Raw genomic sequence first — 20,716 nt, forward strand, 5'->3', positions numbered from 1 at the left:
AAACTCACAGGAGAACAGACCTGAAGAGTTGCAGGCAGTGGCTTAACAGCAAAAGCTTTCCACCTTTCTACTGCTATTTTTAAAAGGGTTTCAGAAGCTTTTAGGAAGAAAACCACACTTAAATGCTGGTCTACATAAAATCTAGCCTTGTGCATCCTGACTTGAATAGCAAATTTGGGAGGTGTCATCAATGCTCTAAATTAAAATTTAAACTCTCCTATCAGGCATAATGTTGGCTTGAATCTCTCTCCCTGGACTGTGCCTGGATTGATGCACATAAGTCAGAGCCCAACCTCCTTTTTTTTTCCTTTTTGCACCTGGATACTTTGCAGAAGTTTTTGGATGACTTGAAGGAGAAAAACTGATTCAAATTCTACCAGAAGTTCCCAGGACTAACCAGATACAAATGCTCACAGCAGGCCATGAATCGGTACAAGAGGATGACTTCTTTCTGACATGTGAATACTGTCTTATACCTCCTGACCTTTTATTGTGGGCAGCTGCAAAGATATAACTTGAATGCAACACTGGCACTGGAACAGTTGTGCCAGGTTGCTCAGAGAGGCTGTGGAGTGTTCATCCTTGGAGATATTACAAACCCAACCAGACAGCATCCTGGGAAACCTTCTCTAGCTGGCCATGCTTGAACAGGGGGCTTCAATGAAACAATCTCCAGATATGCCTTCCAACACCAGGAATTCTTCAATTCTATGGTTAAAAGTTAGGTAATAAAAAAGAAAGTTGGGGGAGGGAATTATTCTTTCATGTGAACAAAAAAGCCCTAGAGAAAAATTAAATTCCTTCGGATCAGATTTATGAAATGTATTTATTGTTCCAGCCACAGAACTTCAAATTCAGTTATGGTCTTAATTCAAGTTACTGAACCCTTCTAAATTCTAGCCTTGTTTTCATTCTATTGAGGTAAAACAGAATTGATGGATGTGTGTGGCAGCAGTGTGACTGGATGTGAAATCATGTGCTTTCCCCTCACATGAAGAGGCATTTCAGCAATGACTAATCATGTATTTTCTCCTTTGCCAGCTATTCACAGAGGTTTTAATTTGCAAGGCAAGATTTCTTATTCTTTTTATTGTCACAGTGGTGAAGTCCCAAATAAGCGACATTTACTGAGGGGACTAGGTGCAGATTTGTCTGAGATGTGTAGGAGATGGGCTAATTCCATATGTTATCAACCTGACTTCAAGATGTCTCAGAAATAAGTCTTCCAAGTGAAATTTATTGAAGTCCTGAATTGTTTTCCCCTGAAGCATTAAGTTCAGTAGATCTTTATCCATCTATACCTGTACGTACATGAAAATCCATACACAAGGACACATGTTTACAACAGATTGCTGAGACTCTCCACGTCTGAGGTTGTTTCTGCATATTCATGAATATACCTAAGGGCTGAAATATCTTTTCTGTGTGACAGATTTTTGCCCTAATAATTTGTACAGTATATCATTAAAAAAAAAAAAAAACAAAAAAAACAAACTTTTGTACAGATATTTATTTCATGGTTCCCTGAAATGTTCTCGGTGTATTTAATTATTTAATTGCTATTTTATTTTGGTGAAGTAAATGATAAAATCTTACACAACCTTTCAGCAGAAGTGTATGACAAGATTGGAAATCCCACAAACCACTACATTTTTTTCTTTCTATTACTCATCGACATGTTTCTTATCATCCCATCCTGCAGGTCCCAGAAAAATCATAATATTAGACAAACTTACCAAATAAGCATTGGGAATAGACAGCAAGCTGGATGTTGAAATACAGGTTCCTATAATTAAAAATATATTCTCATGTCTTATTTATTTTTTATTGTGATCTATTTATGGTAAAAGCCTTTAAAAGAGATTAAGTTTCTTATCCTGATTTGGGAAAATTAGGCAAATTCACCACTCATCTTTTCTTTTAATTTGATACACAATCTATTTAAGCCTGTTTCAGTAGAGTAGGAAGACATTCCTATTGATTCTTTTATTGATTTACAAATTTGCTGCATGTATCAGTTATTCCTTCAGGTTTTTTGTCTCATAAAGAGAGCTTCCTCAACCAAAGTTGAAAATACTGGCCATCAAAATGAACTTGAGTATTTACAATTAATTATGCCTTATTTTTCCCAGAGAATCCAAAGCACAACAAGCTCTATACCATTACTGACAATCATCTCTAAAACATGATATTCTAACTATACACACTTAATAAAACAATGTATCCAATTAAACCAAAGAAATGATACTGTTCTTAGCAATATCTCTTGTTCCACTAGTGTAAAGAATGAAAAGTATATATTCCTATTTGGTATTTTATTAATAGCAGTGGAAAGAGAAATTAAATACTTCCTCTAGTTTCCCTCCTCCCAGAGCTCTTTCTTCAGGCTAATTTACTCTTTGTCTAGCATCTTCCCTGGTTTGAAATCCAAGGTTGTAAAATAGGCAGGAGCAAAATCTGGAAGATGAAGTAGTGTTTCAGGTGCAGCTGAGAGAAGGACTACCTCTGAACTGTACAGACTCACTGCCTGAGTGTGTTGTGCAGGGGTTAATTGACAGCTCTCTAGGAGGAGAAGTGAATGTGTAGTTCAAGCAGTTAAACACAACTGGAAAAGACTGGTTCTGATCTTTCTCATAGGTTCTGTTTCACGTTCTGAACTGCCAAATGAAAAGATTCCCAGGCTGTTAAAGAGATCGTTATTAAGATGTTAAAGTTATTCTCTTCATTTTTTTAATGAATTCTCACATGCCCTTTGTTCATTAGAACTCTGTGACAATGGCTGAACACTCACAGTGACCTTAGAAAGCAGCTCAAGCAAGTATGTGTTTAACTTTCTGCGGCTGTTCAATTCACTGCAGTGTAAAATGTACCTGATTTACAAGAGTTTGAGTTGAGGTTCACTTCACTTTTGATGCCCAAATACATGGCTTTCTACAGCCACAGTGTGAGCACTTGCCATTGTGAGACTTTTCCAGTGTCTGTGTCATATAAAGTGGTGCTAGAGGAATGAAGAGCATTAAAAAAACTTCCTGCTTTGGATTCCTCCTTTCATTGGGAAATCTCTTCCAAAAAAGAGCAATGCACCAGTGTTTTACAGATCAAAATGCATTTTGATCTGTAAAAGTTAGTTGCAGGATTTGTCATGATCAAAGTTTTCTCATAACCTCCTATTGCTGAAGAAGGAAAAATTACTCCTAATAATAAAATTATTAAAAATTAAAATCCTGATTATATACATTTTGTCTCATTCCACTACATCCCAATATTTTCTGCAAATTCGAATAGCTTGACATTTATATTAAGCTTAAAATGTCATCGATCCAGATCTGCAGAGCAAGACATCAGAGTCCCACTGATCATTTCTGTCTCATAAGAGCAGGCTCTGGATAAATTAGCACCACTGTTAATCATAATAATATATCTATGTCTTGGTTCTAAGATTCTTGAGATGTTTTCCAGAAACTGCAAACTGGCATGATGTTAGCAAAAAAAAAAACATTAAAGCAGGGATCTTAACTCTCCAGTGAATCCTTCAGAAACTGAATAGCTCTCACAGCATAATATTTCTGACAGGAAATATACACTTGAGATGTTTTAAGCCTGAAATGTCACATACACAACAGAGCTTAAGCCTGAGAAGCCTCCCCTGTTTCTGAGATCATAACAGTAGTATTATCATTAAGAGGATAAAATGCCACTTCCTTGCTTCCCATACCCCAATCCAAATGAAATGTGAGTCACTTAATGAATTTCATCTAAGCTTAATGGAACAATTTCAGCCTGTCCTGGACAACTCTCCTGCCCAATTCCCTTACACACATTATTTCTGCTCTCTTGGTTTTCATATCCGCCTCTGCCCAATCACTTGTGGCAGGTTCTACTGGTAAAGCAAATGCTTTGCTGCTGTTTTTCCCCTTAGAATTACAGATCACTGAAGAAGTAGCTTGAAACATTTCCACTGGAGAAAAATGTGATGAAATTGTGAAAGGTTCAGCAGCCTTGAAACACTAGTAGACTATTGGCATGAGGATTATTCCCAGACATGATCTTTCCTTTGGAGCCTGGTGTCGAAGTTTGCAATATTTGTTCACTTCATGCCTCCTCAGCATAGCCTGTCTCTCTGGCTGATTTTCTTCCTTTCTTTATCTGAAGCTGGCATTTTTTCCACTCTCAATAATTAAGCTGTCTCGATGCTAGAGACATGCCTATTTTATCACATGTATGTCTCGTACACAGTTGAAAAAGGAGAACTCCAAGGGAGAAGGCGGCTGGCGTCTCTGCTCTTGAAACGGTTTCAATCTGGCCTGAATACTTTGCCTGCAGTGCTGCAACCCACAAGGGGGTCTTAACCTCTGAAACCTGCTGACTCAAGAGTAATTGGCCAGCATGATGCCACTGTGACCATCAAGTGGAACAAATAAAATTACCCACCATTTCAGTGCCATGATTGTCCTCTCCCACTGCGTGATTCCATGAGTCCCCTCGAGGACTGACCTGCTTATAATAAACAAATTGTTTTCTGGGCTCCTTTTCCATTGCCTGTAGGGGAGTAACAAGAAGACAGAGCCAAGCTGTGTTAACTATATTTAATGGTCTTTTTTTCTTTTCCTTAAATTGCATCAGATGGTGAAGATGACTAGATACAGTATGATCTTTTAAAATCATATCCTCAAGAAGCAAACAATTAGAGAGCAGCATCTCAACAAGGAAAGTCAAGTTTACACAGCGATAGAAAGTTGTAAATTTAAAGAATTCAAGAGGATTACACATATCCAAGTTGGATGACTTAATTCCTCTTCCTGAGAACGACAGCTTAAAAGCAGGGATTCTCTTGCTCTATACACAATTTTGTAATTTGTTTGCATGAGAGCAAGCTGTTTACACTATACTACATAAAGGTTGTTGCCAAAAGTTACTATCTCCTATAACAGTGTAAAACCAGAAAATCTCTCATGATGGCAGTGGGTTTAATCAGATACACACCAGCGTAACAGAGAACTAAATTTGGTTTTACACCCCTGTCTAAAAAAGAAGCTCACTAAAGATCAGAGGGGAAGAGCTAGGGGGAGGGCAGGAGTGTGGGGAAGGAGGTAGTTCTTGTCTTCTTGGTTTTCTTTCTTTATGACTGCCTAACAGCATCCCCAATATCTGGATTCATGTGGAGGAGATAATATGGCCTGGTAAACACATCAGCAGGACAAGTAGTGTGAAACTTTATTTTAGTGTTTTCAGTAACTGCCTGAGTTGATAATGGCCCTAATGTGGCCACAATTGACTGCAGAAGTGCAGATTTAGTCACAGTCCCAAAAAGTTTTGTACTAACACTGTGTGAAATTGAAGTTATTTTGAGTTTTCAGCCTTCCGTTGAACAAGAGCAAAACTTGGAGCTTGAAGATATATGTGAACTGCTTCTTTAGGCAAGCAGGTAGAGGAGCCCAATGACTTTTGCAGAATCAAATCAGGATACAGAATAAACTGAGGAGACTGAGAAGTACAGTGAGCTACCCTGCCGTGACTAACAATAACCATCTTAAAAAACTGTTGATGTATTTCTGAAAACACAGTTTGCTGTTTGTTGCCAGCAATTTAATTTAGACCCAATTTACTTAAATTACATGCCTAAATGTAGGCAGACTATTAAGCACATTGTTAAAACTAGGTCTTGAAAAACCAAGAAAAAACTAATACTTTGTCTTCCCTGAAGTGTTTTTAATTGCGATTTGTGATCACTTTATATCACTGCTAAATCCACTTCACTTGGTGTGTTGATGTATTTCGAGGGGTATTTTACACACAGTTTTGGTTTTCTTTCTGAGTTTTGAAACCAACGCAGTAAGAGTATTTTAAAAAACAGCAAGAGTGCTTTTCTAGTTCTTTCCATCCAAAATAATCTCCAAGTCTGAACAGACCATTTAATCTGGAACAGTTCTTGTAAATTGGAAGGAGTCTGACCCCTGTTTCAAATTTAGCATGCATCCTCCTGTTCATTTTATTTCCCAAAAGATAAGGAGTAGATCAAGTATGCAATGCTTCTATCATACAGAAGTCTTCTTATCTACTTACAGTTTCATTCTCCCTAGCTCTCCTTTTACTGCTGCAAGTTTTTGTATGTCAAGCAAAGGAGAGAATAAAAACAGAGAAACTTGTATTTGGGACCCTAAAACTGCCAAGATAGGAAGGACATATCGGTTGTGCTTTTCACCAATCTGCTTCTCTCATTTAAATTCTGTTACATTACTTCTCCTGGCTGTTTCAAATCCTACTTTCAAGTATTTTACAGTCACAGTTACAAAGCACATTTGTCTACATCTCTGCTGTAAGGGAATAGCAAGCTTTGACTGGTGGATCTACTTGTCTTATACATGAAGCATCGCTCTCAGTCAGACTGTATAACCGATAGATAAAACACGTGAGAAAATAATTCCTTTCTATAAATAAACCCATGGAAAAATAGTCCTCATCACTGTGAAGTATTTGATTCACAGTGGAGAGCTGTTTAGGATTGGAGGAATGCATCACCTCATGGAAAGGATTTGAGACCTCAGGGCTAATATGCACCTGAGTATCACAATCAAAATTCTTCAGTGCCCAGACATGTGTAACTTATCATGTTATGGTGCAATCATATGCTTAAGCCCCCATATGTGAAAAATTTTCCAAGTATTTTCATAGCCAGTAGGCAGCTCATGCATTTGCCATATCACACACAGAAAATGGAGATCATATGGTACCCACAGAGGTCTTTTGTCATTCACAGAGCTTTTTGGCTCTCTACTCCAGAGGGTTTGGAGGGCTGTCACCTGTCTCAGAAGCCACACAACGTTCTGCTGGCATAGCATACAAACATATTGAATACTAATGCACTAATACCTCCTCCCTATCTAGAACTACGTGAAATTGGAAGCTGAGCATGAAATCAGGGCAATGAAGATTCATTTCCTTTGCTCAGAGGTCTTTAATTGTGGTATTGTTTGTGGAATGGTATCTAGCCAAGTATCCTTGAACAGGGGGCATTTTTCCTTTTACTTTCTATCGTTTTCTCTTGAAGTTGATTGTATTAGCTCAGTCTATCAATGATCTTTGCTGATACCCAGACCATTTGGGCAGACTTAGGCGAGCTTCCCAGCAAGGAGCTGCTTGAACACCAGCACCAGAAGGATGCTGGCTCCTGACACACTAAGCTCCCTGAGCAGGGACAGCCAGCTTGGGCAGAGACAGGTATGTGGAAATCTGGAATAGAAGACATTTGCACAGTTTTAAAGCCTTAGGAGCTATGGAAGGCCATAGACTTTACTGGGAAAGAGAGAAAACAGATACAAACATGAAGAACAATCTCTGGCAGATAGCTCTGCTTCTCTGTGAAATGTAATCCCCAAATACTCTGGCAAGAAGATAGATCATTATACCATAATGACAAGCATTCGTCGCAGGCCCCTGTTTTTCAAAGAAACTAAGTTTAAAAATAGACTTCCGAAACCTTAAGGCCTGGAACCTTGTGCAGACATTAAGATTTGTCTGCAGCTCCTCACCTTACTCCTACATTTTTCCGTCTGCAAACAACTGCTGCAGACCACTGCATAAGACAAACCTGCACTTTATAGTTCTCAGTGAAGCAATATGTCACCTCTATTTGTACTACTGTGATCTTATGAAAGAGGGAAATCCTGTCATTAGTAAACTCATATTCCTTCAGCTATCATAAATTAAAACTTCCCACTTCTGTCTTGCAACATGAATTTTTTCCTGTAGTGTACATAATTGTGCCTATTTGTACATGCTTTTTAAAGTCTTTGTTGTATTTTTCAGTAAAATCCTAATGCCATAGTAATTCTCTAAATGTTAGTTAGCATCTACTGAGACATAAACTCACAAAAAACCTTGACTAACTCTTCCTGATCAACATATCCTTGATGTAATTATTGGCTTAAATCATAGGAAATGTAACTTTGTGTCTGTAGTAGTCAAATGGCACCTGGAAGCCCTGAGAAAATTTTCTGTGGCCTTGCTACAAGAGTCTCTGTGAATTTGGGAAATGTAAATGTAAACTTTCTGAGCCTATGTACCTCCTTCTTTGAGGCAATTACATACACTCTACCCATAGTTTCTAAAGAGAAATATTCAGCTGCAGTCACAAAGATGAGCAGAGTTTATTGCAGTTCCAGGTAGGGCATATTAGGAGCCTGCAGTTAATATTGTACAGCAAGGACAAGATTCTAATGATATTTTACCTTGCAAAATAGGACAAAATATTTTGTTTTTCAGCATTTTCTGTATCTCATACTGAACTCCTGTTGTCTTTGTTAAGATCAGTGGTGTTTGTTATGTTTTTGTAAGACAGTCAAAGCAGTAGTAATAACAAATATATTAATTCTGCCTTATTTGACTAGTCCAGATTCTCAGAGATTTTTTTTTTGTTTTTCAAACACTGTTAAGTCACCTTTATATAAAACAGAACAGGTTTATACTTTCTATGAGGATACCATGAATCAGATTCTAGGAGTGATGTTGCGTAATTATAGGGATTTCTTGTACAGATTTTGTGGTGTCAAAACATTATGTGGTTTCAGAAACTGCAGGCAACTAAAAGGCCTTTCTGTATTTTGTTCCACTCTGAATGGTTGTTATAACTCTGCAGCAAACTTAGGGCCAACAGAAAAAGGCTAAGAGTCATGATGATTAATGTGACGAGAAAATGAAGAGGTCAACTAAAGGCATTGCCATCATCCATAGTCTGTCACAACAGGTGATTTGTGGGATTAAATCCATAGCAGAGGAAATAAAAATATAGACATTGAAAATTCTCTGCCAGTACAACCTCTGGAAAGAGAGCAGTGGATTTTGATGCCAAGATGGCACGTGGGTTTGATGCTGTGTGAGGACCAAAAGCCATGCAAATACCTGGCAGCTGCTATTAGTGCATCCATTCACCTGTCTCTAGCCATGGCCAGTGACTAAATGCTTCAAAGGAATGAAAATAAATAAACACTGTAGAGACCAAGATATACATCAAGGGAGAAAAGGAAATGGGAATTCCTTCCTGGCCAGTGTAAATATGGTATAAAACAATAATACAACAAACAGAAATCACACATCCCCTTGGGAATACCAGTAGATCACCCTTTTACAAACTTGCACTTTTAAATCCTGAATTGTCTTTTCTCTAAACATGAAGATCTCTTCTTTTAGCAATGTTGTAGCCTTTTCTGTTCACTACGTCTTTGAAAGGTCATTCCAGGATATTGCCCCCAAAGTACCTCTGAAATCCAGTTCTCAAGCCCTGGCTGAAGCATTGGGCAGCAGTGCAGATTTACAGCTAGAGTAAAGCCTATAGATAATTCACACTGTTTGTCCAACATGTTAAAAGTAGAAGATGTTGGTAAGTTAGGAGTTTACAGTTCTTCCCATGGCCTTTGTATCCTTTGCAGTGCTCACACCCAGAACTGTTCTGAGTCCATGGCAAAGGTGCTGCCAGGGGAGCACAAAAACCTTGATTAAAGTGGTTACAGCCTTTTGGACCTGGATGGATTTCAACTCCTATCTTGGATAGGTTCAGAAAATAGTTGAGACATTACTTAGTTCAGCTGCAGTGCACTCTGGGGAGATATGCAGGGGAGAGTGTTTTACATCTCCCGCTCTGGGCAGTTGTGAAGTCGCACGAGGTGATAGGCACAAGTGTTGTGTCGCTGTGATGAAGGTCAGTCTTAGTTCCATCTTGCAGCTATACAATTTTTCTTGCAGGATCTTCATTCCTTGTATATTTGGGTATTTGTTTGGCTTTTTGGAGTAGATTTTTTTATTCTGGAGGGAGGGAGGTTGGTTGGGATTTTTTGTTTTGTTTTATTTTTTTAACCAGTGTTTTATCTGTGATTTGTAAATGCTTTAAATGGGACTTGTATAACTGGTGATACTGTAAGAGAGTTTCATTTATCACAGGGCTTTGGTGATATCAGCATTTTGTGACTAATAATACTTAAGTGAAACATTGATAATACGGCTGCTGCGATTGCAAACCTGAGATAATAAAAGTGCTATCATTTTAAAAATTAACATTGCAGAAATAATGGTAGAACTGAGAGGCAGTTAAAGGGACAGTCTCATCACACTTTAATCACAAGGAGATTCTTGAAGTATTATTATAGAGTTATAGAATCATAGACTGGTTTGTGTTGGAAGGGGTCTTAAAGATCATCTACTTTGAACCCTCCTGTCACTGGCAGGGACATCTCCCACTAAACCAGGTTGCTCAAAGCTCCATCCAACTTGTCCTTGAACATTGCCAGAAATGGGGTGTCCACAACTTCTCTGGACAACCTGTCCCAGAGCCTCACCACCCTCACAATGAAGAATTTCTTCTGTGCACCTAATCTAAATTTCCTCTCTTTCACTTTAAACACTACCCCTCCTCCTGTCACTACAGTTTGAATTACAAAAAAAAACCAAAGTATTTCATGAAATAATTATATTGTGTAGACTTTGCAAAATATTAAATGGAAAACAAACATTCTGTCTCTATATGCAGGGTGCAATTAAGTATTTTCTTCACTGTGTAATTTTTTAACAAGACCAGGGCAAAACCAGTTTGACTGGAGGCTATATTTTGGGGTTTTGGGGACTCCAAGTCTAGAACTTGCACTATATTATTTCAGAAAACATTAGGTAGGCAACATAAACAAGGATTAAACATGAATTGAACACATTTCTGATCTTCTTGTGAGTGGTGGCACTTTTTCTTAGGACTACTGTGGAACGGGGAGCTACAAATTAATAATCTCTAATAATGGAGTACGAATCTTCCTGGGCACATACAGAGATGGGCCCAGTTACTGAGATTTTTAAAACATCATTTCATACATGAAACAAAGAGATTCTGAGGAAGGAGAGAGGGAGGTGGTGAGAAGTATAACAAGTTAGTCATCTGTGGCACCTGCACATCTTGCTAATTCATCTGTGGTGGTTTGCATGTTTGGGATTGTTCAGAATGGTTAATTTACCACTATGAAATCCCATCTTTTCAGCCAGCTGTACAGGGGGCCTCTCAAAATTCAAACCCAGTGATGACCTTTTGCCTAATGTATGAGGCCAAACAAACAACGATTTTAAAGGCCCACTCTGCTTATTTTAAGTGCTATAAAACATGCTTTACAGAATATAAAGTGTCTTTAGTAACAAAATTAAAGGCTTCTTTAGATTTTGATCCATTCCTTCTGGTGCACTTGTTTCCACAGATACACATTTTCCTCTACAAGAAATACAGCCTAATTTCTTTCACATACTCCAGGCAATAAAGGAATAAACCAAAATAAAGCCTGATACTGCAATGCAATGAGAACCTTCTGGGAGTGGATGTGGCATCCACCTCCTTTGTTTCACACAGCTGCATACTTCATATACTGGCAAGATGGATGGAGGCAGTGTCACTGGAGGCAATTCACACCTTTTGTCAGAGAAGGCGAAAAGAGACCATTTACATCATTTTCACAAGGATGATTTGGAAAATGCTTTCCCATAAGCTGGAAGGACCTTCAAAGCCTTGCTTTGAAGCACTGATGTTCCTTACTGTGAAGGATATCTTGCAATTCACTAATAGCAATATTCTTAGTTGGTCATTTCCAGATGCTTGACTCTGGTGGAAATCTCAGGGCAGATGTGCATTTGAGATTAATTTATTTCTTTTTGTTGCCTTAGAGGACACAATGGTAACATATTACCTCACTACAATAAAATAGCACAGATATGGGAAAGTCATCTAGTCCCTCTTACTGACAGTGCAGGCTTGCCCTCTGCAGTGTGCTCCCTAGTGCTTTGTCCAGTCTATTTTTAAATGGCCTAAGTGATGAGAATTTCTGCAGAGGAGAGTTCACAGGCAAGCCTCTTTGCTCTAACAAAGCTTTGGACAGATAAAGAACAATAATAGTGGTTCTATTTATTAAGCTTTCTCTCTTTCACCCAGCAAAGTCCTTGGGGTGCTAAGCAGAAACCACAAAACTATTTCTTGTCCCAACCAAGCTCAGCAAAATTTTGAAGAGATCAGTAAACAGAAAGCAACACTAAAGCAAAAGAGCCCTTTCAGACATGCCACTCAGGAACAAAGGGGTCTTATAGTAAGGATTGTTGCAGAAAACCCTCTCAGCAGAACCCCAAACTCCTGTTCAAGCTCTTTGGCCAAATTCATGGAGGTTTGTCAGTGCTTAGGTTCTTCAAGAAGATTCAAGGTTCTTGAGGCTTCTCAGTATCTCACAAATCTAGACCTGCACTAAAGGAAACCTAAAAAGACCATGTTTCTGAGCAAAGCTATCAAGGAAAAATAAAAACAATAAAGAGTTGTCATTTTGCTTTCTTCATTTGCATTAAATTCATAAAGTCAGTGTTACAGTTTTAATTACATTGAAAATCTTCCATTTGTATCTGATAAATCCTGATCTACTAGTAGCTGCAGTCATTTGCCTCGTAATATTAAATGTGAGGAATGGAACCAAAAGCTTCACTACCATCAAATTCAAACAAATGTCTTCAGGAAAAAGCATTAACCAAAAGCTAAGTCAAGTGCCTGTCTTTTCCATCCGTGTTTATCAATGCTAAAGCCCTACTGGTTGCTACTTGCACCAGAAGACTATTGCAACTTCGGTAGGGGAAAAAAAAGGTTATATTTCTTTTTGACAGAACCATTAAGGAACTCTGTAATGTTTCAATCTGTGGTCACTGCTCTGTTTTGCTTGGCTCACTAAACTCTCAGCCTCAGCTGGCATTTCCTAAATTAACAGCACATTCACTCCCCACATTAAGACAGTCAGACAAATGGTTCAGCCTAAACTAAGCAGTTTGACACTCATGTGCTTCAGCAAAGCTGAACAGCATCTCATGACGCTTACATGATTAGATGATATCATAATCATATGATAAAAAGCCATTAGGCCAGGACCAAAATCTAAAACATAGGTCATTATGTTAGATGTAAAAAAGCATACCCATTTAACAGGAAAAAAAAAAAAAGAAACAAAAAAGAGTTCTGACACCAGGGAACATCTGGCTAATATTTACATCTCCTGTTTAATTTGGATGCTTCAGTTTAGTTTTCAAGATGGCAGTGTATAGAAACAAATTAAGCCAATCACTCTATCCGCAGTTTAGAAAACCAAGATTTGTTTATAGTTTCTCATATTAATACCTCATCCACTTGGCCAAAATGCCTTGTGAAAAATATACCTCAAACACACAATTCCCCTTTAGTAACAAAGCCGTAATTCAGCATAATTCTTTGTTGATGGGATGAAAAAGGGAGTCATGTAAACTTGGGGTATTGAGATGAACAGATAAAGTTGAGCCATAGGAAATGAAAGAGCATTTAGTGCTGTAGGGTTAAACTGAAGTCCAACAAAAAAGTCAACAGAATTAGCATTTTGGGCTCCATCCTACTTTCCTTTAAATCAATGAGATTTTGTCACTGACATTGGTCAGAGTAACACCACAGACAAGTTCAGTGTTAAAAGAACATGAGCTGGATACAAGCTGGCTGGATAAGCCCTGTGCCTGGGAATCTGCAAGTTTAATTCTGTGATGAGTTTGATAAAATACTTATTTCCAAGAGCAATTAAAAACAAGAAGCAGTTCAGCAATGCATATGTTGAATTTCATAAAACATTATCTCTTAGAGGAAAACTGGCCAAGTGACAATATTCTTATGTCATAGGTAATTAGGTAAGCTTCAGAACATTCAAGTTAATAAAATGAGATTCTGATTTCCACATACGAGAAAGAATCCAAGGCCCGAAGTCAAAACTTTTTGTTACTAACCCAGGACAGGCACAGAAATTATTTCATCAGGCTTCCCTATTTTTGGATATACAAGGGATCTACCAGGCCAAAATCTATTCAAGATTACAGAGTATTTTTGGAGTTTGGAGGGTATAAGTAATAATATTAGCAAGAGTGACCTACAGTATCCAAACCCCAAACCTAGATGAACAGTCCCAGTGGTTTGGGCTGTTTCTAACCTGCTCTTTCTAGAGGCAGAAGAAAAGCCCAAGCAAGCTTGCTGAATGTTTCTCATATCTGTTTAGACTGCCATGACAGAAATGAAGCGTAGACACTCAAAAATCAGCGCTAAACTATCCAGCTTCATTCTAGCAAGCTCTTCACCCACAACTGCAAGGAGCTTAGGGCTGGAGGCAAACCCAGCTGTTGCTCAGAGTGCCAGGAACATATTCCAGGTTTGTATTGCCCAGCAAGCCCACGGCCCGAGCTCGCACAACACAAAGCTGAGGGGAGCCCTGTGTGTCCAGAGTGTGTCTGTGTGTCTGCTGCTGCCTGGCTCACTGGAGGTGGTGGCAGAGGAAGGGCAGGGCTGGCAGAACAACATCAGAAAAAGCAACGAGAGCAGCAGACTGGTGCAGCAAAGGCATCAGCACATGGTAGTGAATGTGCTGGAGGATGTAAGGGGTTAGTTCCCCCCAGGGACCACTTCCAGAGGGCATTGTGGTTAAGATGGCATCACATTTGTCTCCCTCCATCTTCTGCTATCCCAGAAGACACTGCTCTTCAAAGTGCTTCCCATGTCCTCCTGGCACACCTCTGTGTATGCAGCACACACATTCAATCTGTGCTATAAAAACACTTCTTGCAACATATCCCTCAGCTATTCCCAATACTTTGAACTGAAAAACCAAGACTGACATGGTAATTATGTCTTGGGTCACAGAGATACCCCATGGCCCAGAGGAAGCCCGAAGTTTCTCTCTGAGTTGCAGGGGTGCAAAGTCCAGCTACTCATACTGGTTATTAAGCATGCCTGGGACTGGCCTCTGGCTCTGAAGCAAACTGGCAAGGAAGAGCAGCCCTGTCCCACTAGAAGAGGAGGGCTGTGCCCAGCTGGCCTACTGGGAATGGTCTCAGGACCATGATGACCTCTGCACCATCTCTGGCAAATGTCTGACAGTTCTGGTGTGCGCTGCTCAGAGACAGGGACCAGCCTCATAATGCAGTAGTGCTGCCAAACCACCTATTTTTAATCCAAACATCTCATTTATTACAAGCTATAGCTCACCAGACCCTCCTGCCCTGAGGACAGCTGACCCTGAGCAGGCTGGGGGCCAGAGGACAACCCATGACCATCTTTTGTTTTTAGAGAGATAAATATAGCCACAAGGGCTATATGCTGTGTGGGTATGGGCATGTGGTGCCCTAAGCCCTGCTTTTCCAAGGAGGCAGAGACCTGTGCCTCCCAGCAGTACTGACAGGGAATCTATTTCTTCATTCATAAAAAGTGACAGTTCAGATTTATTTGAACATGGGGTCACCCGTATGCCACCTCAGTCACTTTGCTGAGCATGCATCACATTTTACCCTTCTGAAGGTGATGGAATGGTACAGCCAGGTGCAGTAGGAAGTGGGCATAGGAGGTGGTAGGGAGAGGGAACTGCTGTGCCCAGATGAATGGTGTTTCTCTGCAGCTCTGCAGGGAAAAAAAAAAATTCTCATGTAGCAGTGAGTGTGGGCACTAGACATATTTCTTGCTCAGTGAGCCATGAGACAGAGGTACAAGAGCAGGTAAACATGCTTTCTTACACTCAGTCAGACCTGAGGTTTCTTTTGCATTGATCTATACATTCTATAGAGCCAGTGCAGGAGAGTAACATATGAAAAGGATGTGCCAGCTTGTAGTTGTGAGGAGCCATTCTTCCTAACCCAACCATCAAAAATAACCCTTTTATGAGGTAAAAATATATTTTCCATTTCCTAGAGCAGCTGGTGATGGCAATGCTTTGCTGATTTGCTGTTTGACATCTTCCTTTCTTAAGGTATTTAATGTGCCTTTGTAAATTTGAGTGGCCAAAAGTTTGTCTTCCATTTAAAGTCTGTTTCACTCTTTTCCTTCATTTTTTTCCTCCTCTGTCTTAGTGGGTAACAGAAATTGAGTGATAGAAATAGGAAGTTCAGGTCTATCCCTTCCAAATTGCTCAGTCTGTGCTTCCAAAAATGCTCAGGGAAAATGAATGGGAACTTGCAGGCAAGATATAAAGCTTTCAGTGTTGCAGAAGTGATGCAGTCATTTAAAAGGCCATCTTAGAAAACAGTGTGTTTCTTCCTTTGACATCCTCCCAAGAATGTCTGCATCAGCCAACTTGCTCAAAGTGGCAAAAGTCATTACAGATAAACACAGCGGATTGTTTATTTTGGAAAGGGACTGGGGCATAACTCCTCTGAAGTAAAGCACAGGGCGGTTCTTTCTTTACCTGCTGCGGGATCCAGCAGAGAGGCAAGGTGCTGCATGCTTTGTGTTCAAATGACTAACAAGACCTTTGTCTAGGCTTGAACTCTCATACCTGTTTTCAGTTCCTGGCATACCTCGGATCCCCCCTGCCGCCCGCTGAGCCCAGGCTGGTGCACTCCGATGGGGAGCCTCTGGATACAGAACGCCACTGGGATCCACGGGGAAGACAAAGCCCCTCAGAAAAAAAAGCAGCCTCGGGCCACTCTAATTACAAGTCCCTGCACTGCTTGAAGGTACTCAGCTGACATGCCTGAACTGTGCAAAGACCTTCAAGTGAACTATTATACAAAGCTCAATGTATCACATGGTTGCGAAGCAGCTGCTAAGTCTCACTGTAAATGAGGCACAGAGATGATAAGTCACATACTCTCATATACAATGCGCTTAAGGAAACCCCCACCCTACGGATTTTACTGCCTTAGGCTAGGATGAAACTTGGGAGGTGAAGGGGAGGGAGTGGGATGTGGGAAAGAGTTTTATGTGAAGACGTCTTAGTCTACATTAAGGATGTGTTTACTCCTAGTAGCTTTGGCAAGTTAATCATAACATGCATTTAAGTTCTTTCAATAACATCCCCCAAAGTGGACTTTTTCTAAATGTCGCTTCCCTGTTTAAACTGGCATAAAACCGTATATCCAGATAAATCTTCCACAGGAGACACAGAAAGCGATAGCTGCTGTCATTTGGGTTCTCCTTTGCCCCCTTTGCCTGGATACATACAAGCCTGGAATGTATGGTCTCGGTTCAGATCTCAGCACCACAAAGGGCATACATCTGATTGCATGAATATGAAATGTCACAGCAAGAGTGACATGATTAAGAACAAAAATCTCACAAAACAGAGAAGACAGATGATATAACCCGCAGCAACATATACATTGCCTGTGTTCATCTTAAAACCATGGAGTAGTGTAGTGAAGGCTAAATAGCTGCAGATTAGTGTCTTTAACACACCCACAACGGGGTTTCCCATAAACAAGCAACATCCTGGGGCTGTAGTCATTTCTGAAATCCCAGATCAATACAAGTGCAGGGTTGGGAGGGACCTGGCTACGCCGTTCAGCTTGTTGTGCTGAGACTGTCTGGTCTGACAGTAGGACTCGGCGTGATGCTGAAATGGGAACTCAAATGCCTCGGAGCTGCTATTTCAGGCTCTCTACACTGTCAGTAGGTGGCTCATCTTTTCAATAATTTCCATCCATTCATGATAAAAGGTAAATATATGCCTACCAAAGTAAAAAATAAATGAACGAACGAACGAAAAAAACCCAAAAACATTCTGTGTATCATGAAAATATTGCAAACCAATAATGCAAAATCAAATCTAATTCTCTTTTGAAAATGTCTGGAAAAAAAATCATGAAGCTTATCTAACTGGTATGTGTATGTTTCCGGACAAGCATACCCATACTTGCCTTCCACACATTCTTCAATTAATCTTCAAGCAGCAGTTTTGAAGCAGAAATTTACCCATGTAAAAGATGAGTGTATGAAAGTTATTTTTCAATCAAAAAGTGATACACATTACCAAATGTATATGGTTCCTTAGATTGTGCTGCAAAACCCTTTGAAGCAGTGCAAAAAAATTTGTAAAGAGAGGATAGTATGAAAGTATAGGAAGGAGCAGGTGACCAGAGGTTACAGGAGCAGACTACGAGAGCTAGACAGCCCTAACTACACTTGCAAATCTCACTGCTCTCTGTGGATTTATTAGAGAAGAAAGATCCATGAGACTGAAAGCAAATCTGAGGGCATGAGAATGACAGCAGGAGATTCACATTCTTGCCACTATGAAGGAAAAGACTTCATGGTTAAAACTGAAGCCAGAGCTTTGTCTCCTTTACAGAAGGTCTCAAACCATACTTGGCTTCCTTGGCACTATTTGATTAATCAACCATTTGCTTAGGTGATTTGTTCCTGCTCTCATTCAAGGCAGATGCATCTCCCTTCAACTTCAAAGAGAGCACGATGACACCTTCGTGAACTGTGTTTCAATCTGGCTAACAGAGGGCTGCACTTAAAACAGTTTCTAATAGAGATACAACAGAAAGCAGAATTAGGTCCAAACTATGTTAAAAATTCACTTTTAGCAAATAAAAAAAAAAAGGTTACAACATCCCAAAGTTGGACAAACAGGTTTAAAACGAACGCAGATGGCCCAATGTGCCTTTTATCCCTTATCACAGACATTTATATTACATGTCAAAATACTGCAGAATACAGTGATAGTCAATGCTGGAACTCTCTGTCTGGGTCATGCAGAGTCATCACCAGCTGAAACAAAGTGTATTTTCTCCTGGAGCGGGTCACTGTTCTCCTCAATCATCTCACGCTTTTGTTGTGTTTATTTTCAGCGCAGAGTTTAATCTTAAAGATGCCATTTAACAAAGAATTTTTCCTGATACTAGCAACATATGGAAGCAGCTGTTTGCGGCTCTTGTTCATAAAATGAGTTACATCTTCCTTTAAACAAGACAGCTTTTTATTTTGCTGTTAAACCTGCATTTGAATCAGAACAAAATGATAATAAACATGTCTAGAAAGGTCTCCAGCTCAAAGCAAGTTACTGTCCATGAACTTTGCCACCCTTTGCTTCTTATTTCCTGGCACAGGACATTTGTCTGATTTGGAGAATAGCTATAACATGCAAAACATGAACTACATTTTGGCACTCATTTCTTAATTATTGCTATTATTGTCATTAAAAAAAAAATCTTGTGGTTGAAAATATCTTAAAAAATGTTAGCGTCTGATATGTTACACATTGCCTTAGTACATAAGAGCAAAAATAAAACAGATAATGGTCTGTACAGCATGTTCAAAACATAGACTATATCTGTATCACTAAATAAATCAAGGCCAGGGAGTGAACTTGATCACTGAGCTGCCTGTGCCAACTACCACTTTTCAGTAATAATGCCCAGACATGACTGATGGGAGAGCACATATGGTAGGGAGCACTTACCAGCAAGTAATGTGGGTGAGACTACAACAGACAGATTAGAGCCTGTGCTGCCCTCTGACACTACTTGCACAGCCTCTGTGCATTCAAAGATCTCTCCACACCTTTGCACCGAGGCATGCAACATAACCCCACAATTTTCAACCTATGAAACCATCATTCTTACTGGTAGAGAGTTCTCACCTTACTGAAAATACCTGAAGAAAACCACTTAAAGTATACCTTCGATCCACCAAGAAACCGTATGCTCAGAGCAGACACAGCCCCACATGCTGTGTGAGAGAGACAAGAGAATAGCCCCTGTCCATGACAGGTTTATCAGCATAAATAATACATATAATATCCCTATACTTGAAGACATTTTGGGCATGACTACTTGGAGAGAAGGGCGTTATGTCAAACAGTATGTGAAAGGAAAATGTGGTGAATACCCCTGATGCCAAAACCTTTAGTATGTCGTTTGATGAGCTCTGGCAGATACTGCAGTGGAATGCAGTGCTGTCTCTTTACAAAATAAAGTAGTTTTCAGTCCATGTAGAGGGAAGGAATAGCCAGCTAAACTGGCAGTGAAGGACTCTAGGGACATCAAAAAATGAAAAATGTGGATAAAGACGTAGAGAAAGGTGACCCTAAGACAGTGACCAAGAAAAAGACAATGAAGGGAGTTGAAATAGGTGAGTCAAATTAGGAGTTTAAAGCAGGGTGAGAAAGATGAGAGCTGAAAGTCCACCTGGACATGAACTTCAGTGAGGTATCTTAGGGATGCTTTCAGGATCATGGTGGGCATGTGCAATGATTTAAGTAGCATTGAAAAGCCAGGTCTCCAGCAGTGTTGTGTCTAGCATTTTTGCAATACTTTGCAATGCTAATAAATTAGGTAAAAGAATAGCTTTTGTGGAGATTGTAGGTTAAAAAAGACAAAGGCTGAATTGAGGATGTAATATTTTTGAGCTCCTTTGCTCTGGAGAAACTGATACTCTGTCTAGCTTACCATTTGTAAATGGCTGATTTCTCATAGACAGGAGACCACTAGTAGACCACTAGGAGGACACAGAAAAGAGGGAGGCCTCATTCTAGCTCAAGTTTGGAAGCCCTTTTTGGTTGCTGACTTTTCTGTCAGTGATATACTATATAGGTGCAATATTTCCTGCAGGTTCCATAAACCTCAGGGGGAAAGGAAGTGGTGATACAACATTTAAAGTAGGTAAAACATGAAAGAAGGTAAGTATCAGAGGAGTCTGTCCAGATCAGATGAAAAGTTAATCCAAACATATGTGAAAATAATTTTTAACAAAAATTTTACCTGGTCTTAATTGCACTTTCATGCACAATCATGTAATTAAACCTATAAATGGATGGATACCAAATGATGACAGCCAACTCCTAGCTATAAACAAAGCTTTTCTTTTCAAAGCTCTTATTTGTTGTTTATTGAAATGCTTTCCTAACCCCTCTAGCTTTCCTCCTTCCAATAGATTAATCAGTTT

The 20,716-nt window shown here is 39.6% G+C and overlaps 1 long non-coding RNA gene across 3 annotated transcripts in view; it reads right to left on the minus strand.

Annotated features, from left to right (window-relative positions):
- LOC111925016 (uncharacterized) overlaps nt 1-20,716 on the minus strand; it is a 58,976-nt gene that overhangs the window by 9,181 nt on the left and 29,079 nt on the right. The window contains exons 2-3 of one of the 3 annotated variants that reach the window (XR_015286722.1): nt 4,432-4,539; nt 1,737-1,786 (exon numbers count right to left, since the gene is read on the minus strand). The exons of 1 other annotated variant lie outside the window; for it this stretch is intronic. This is a non-coding gene — a long non-coding RNA (uncharacterized LOC111925016). The remainder of the gene's footprint in view (nt 1-1,736; nt 1,787-4,431; nt 4,540-20,716) is intronic. One more of the 3 variants, XR_002862006.2, reaches the window with a different exon arrangement.

Source organism: Cyanistes caeruleus, chromosome 1 (assembly GCF_971803275.1).
Source record: "Cyanistes caeruleus chromosome 1, bCyaCae1.hap1.1, whole genome shotgun sequence".
In the NCBI taxonomy this organism is placed as follows: Eukaryota; Metazoa; Chordata; class Aves; order Passeriformes; family Paridae; genus Cyanistes; species Cyanistes caeruleus.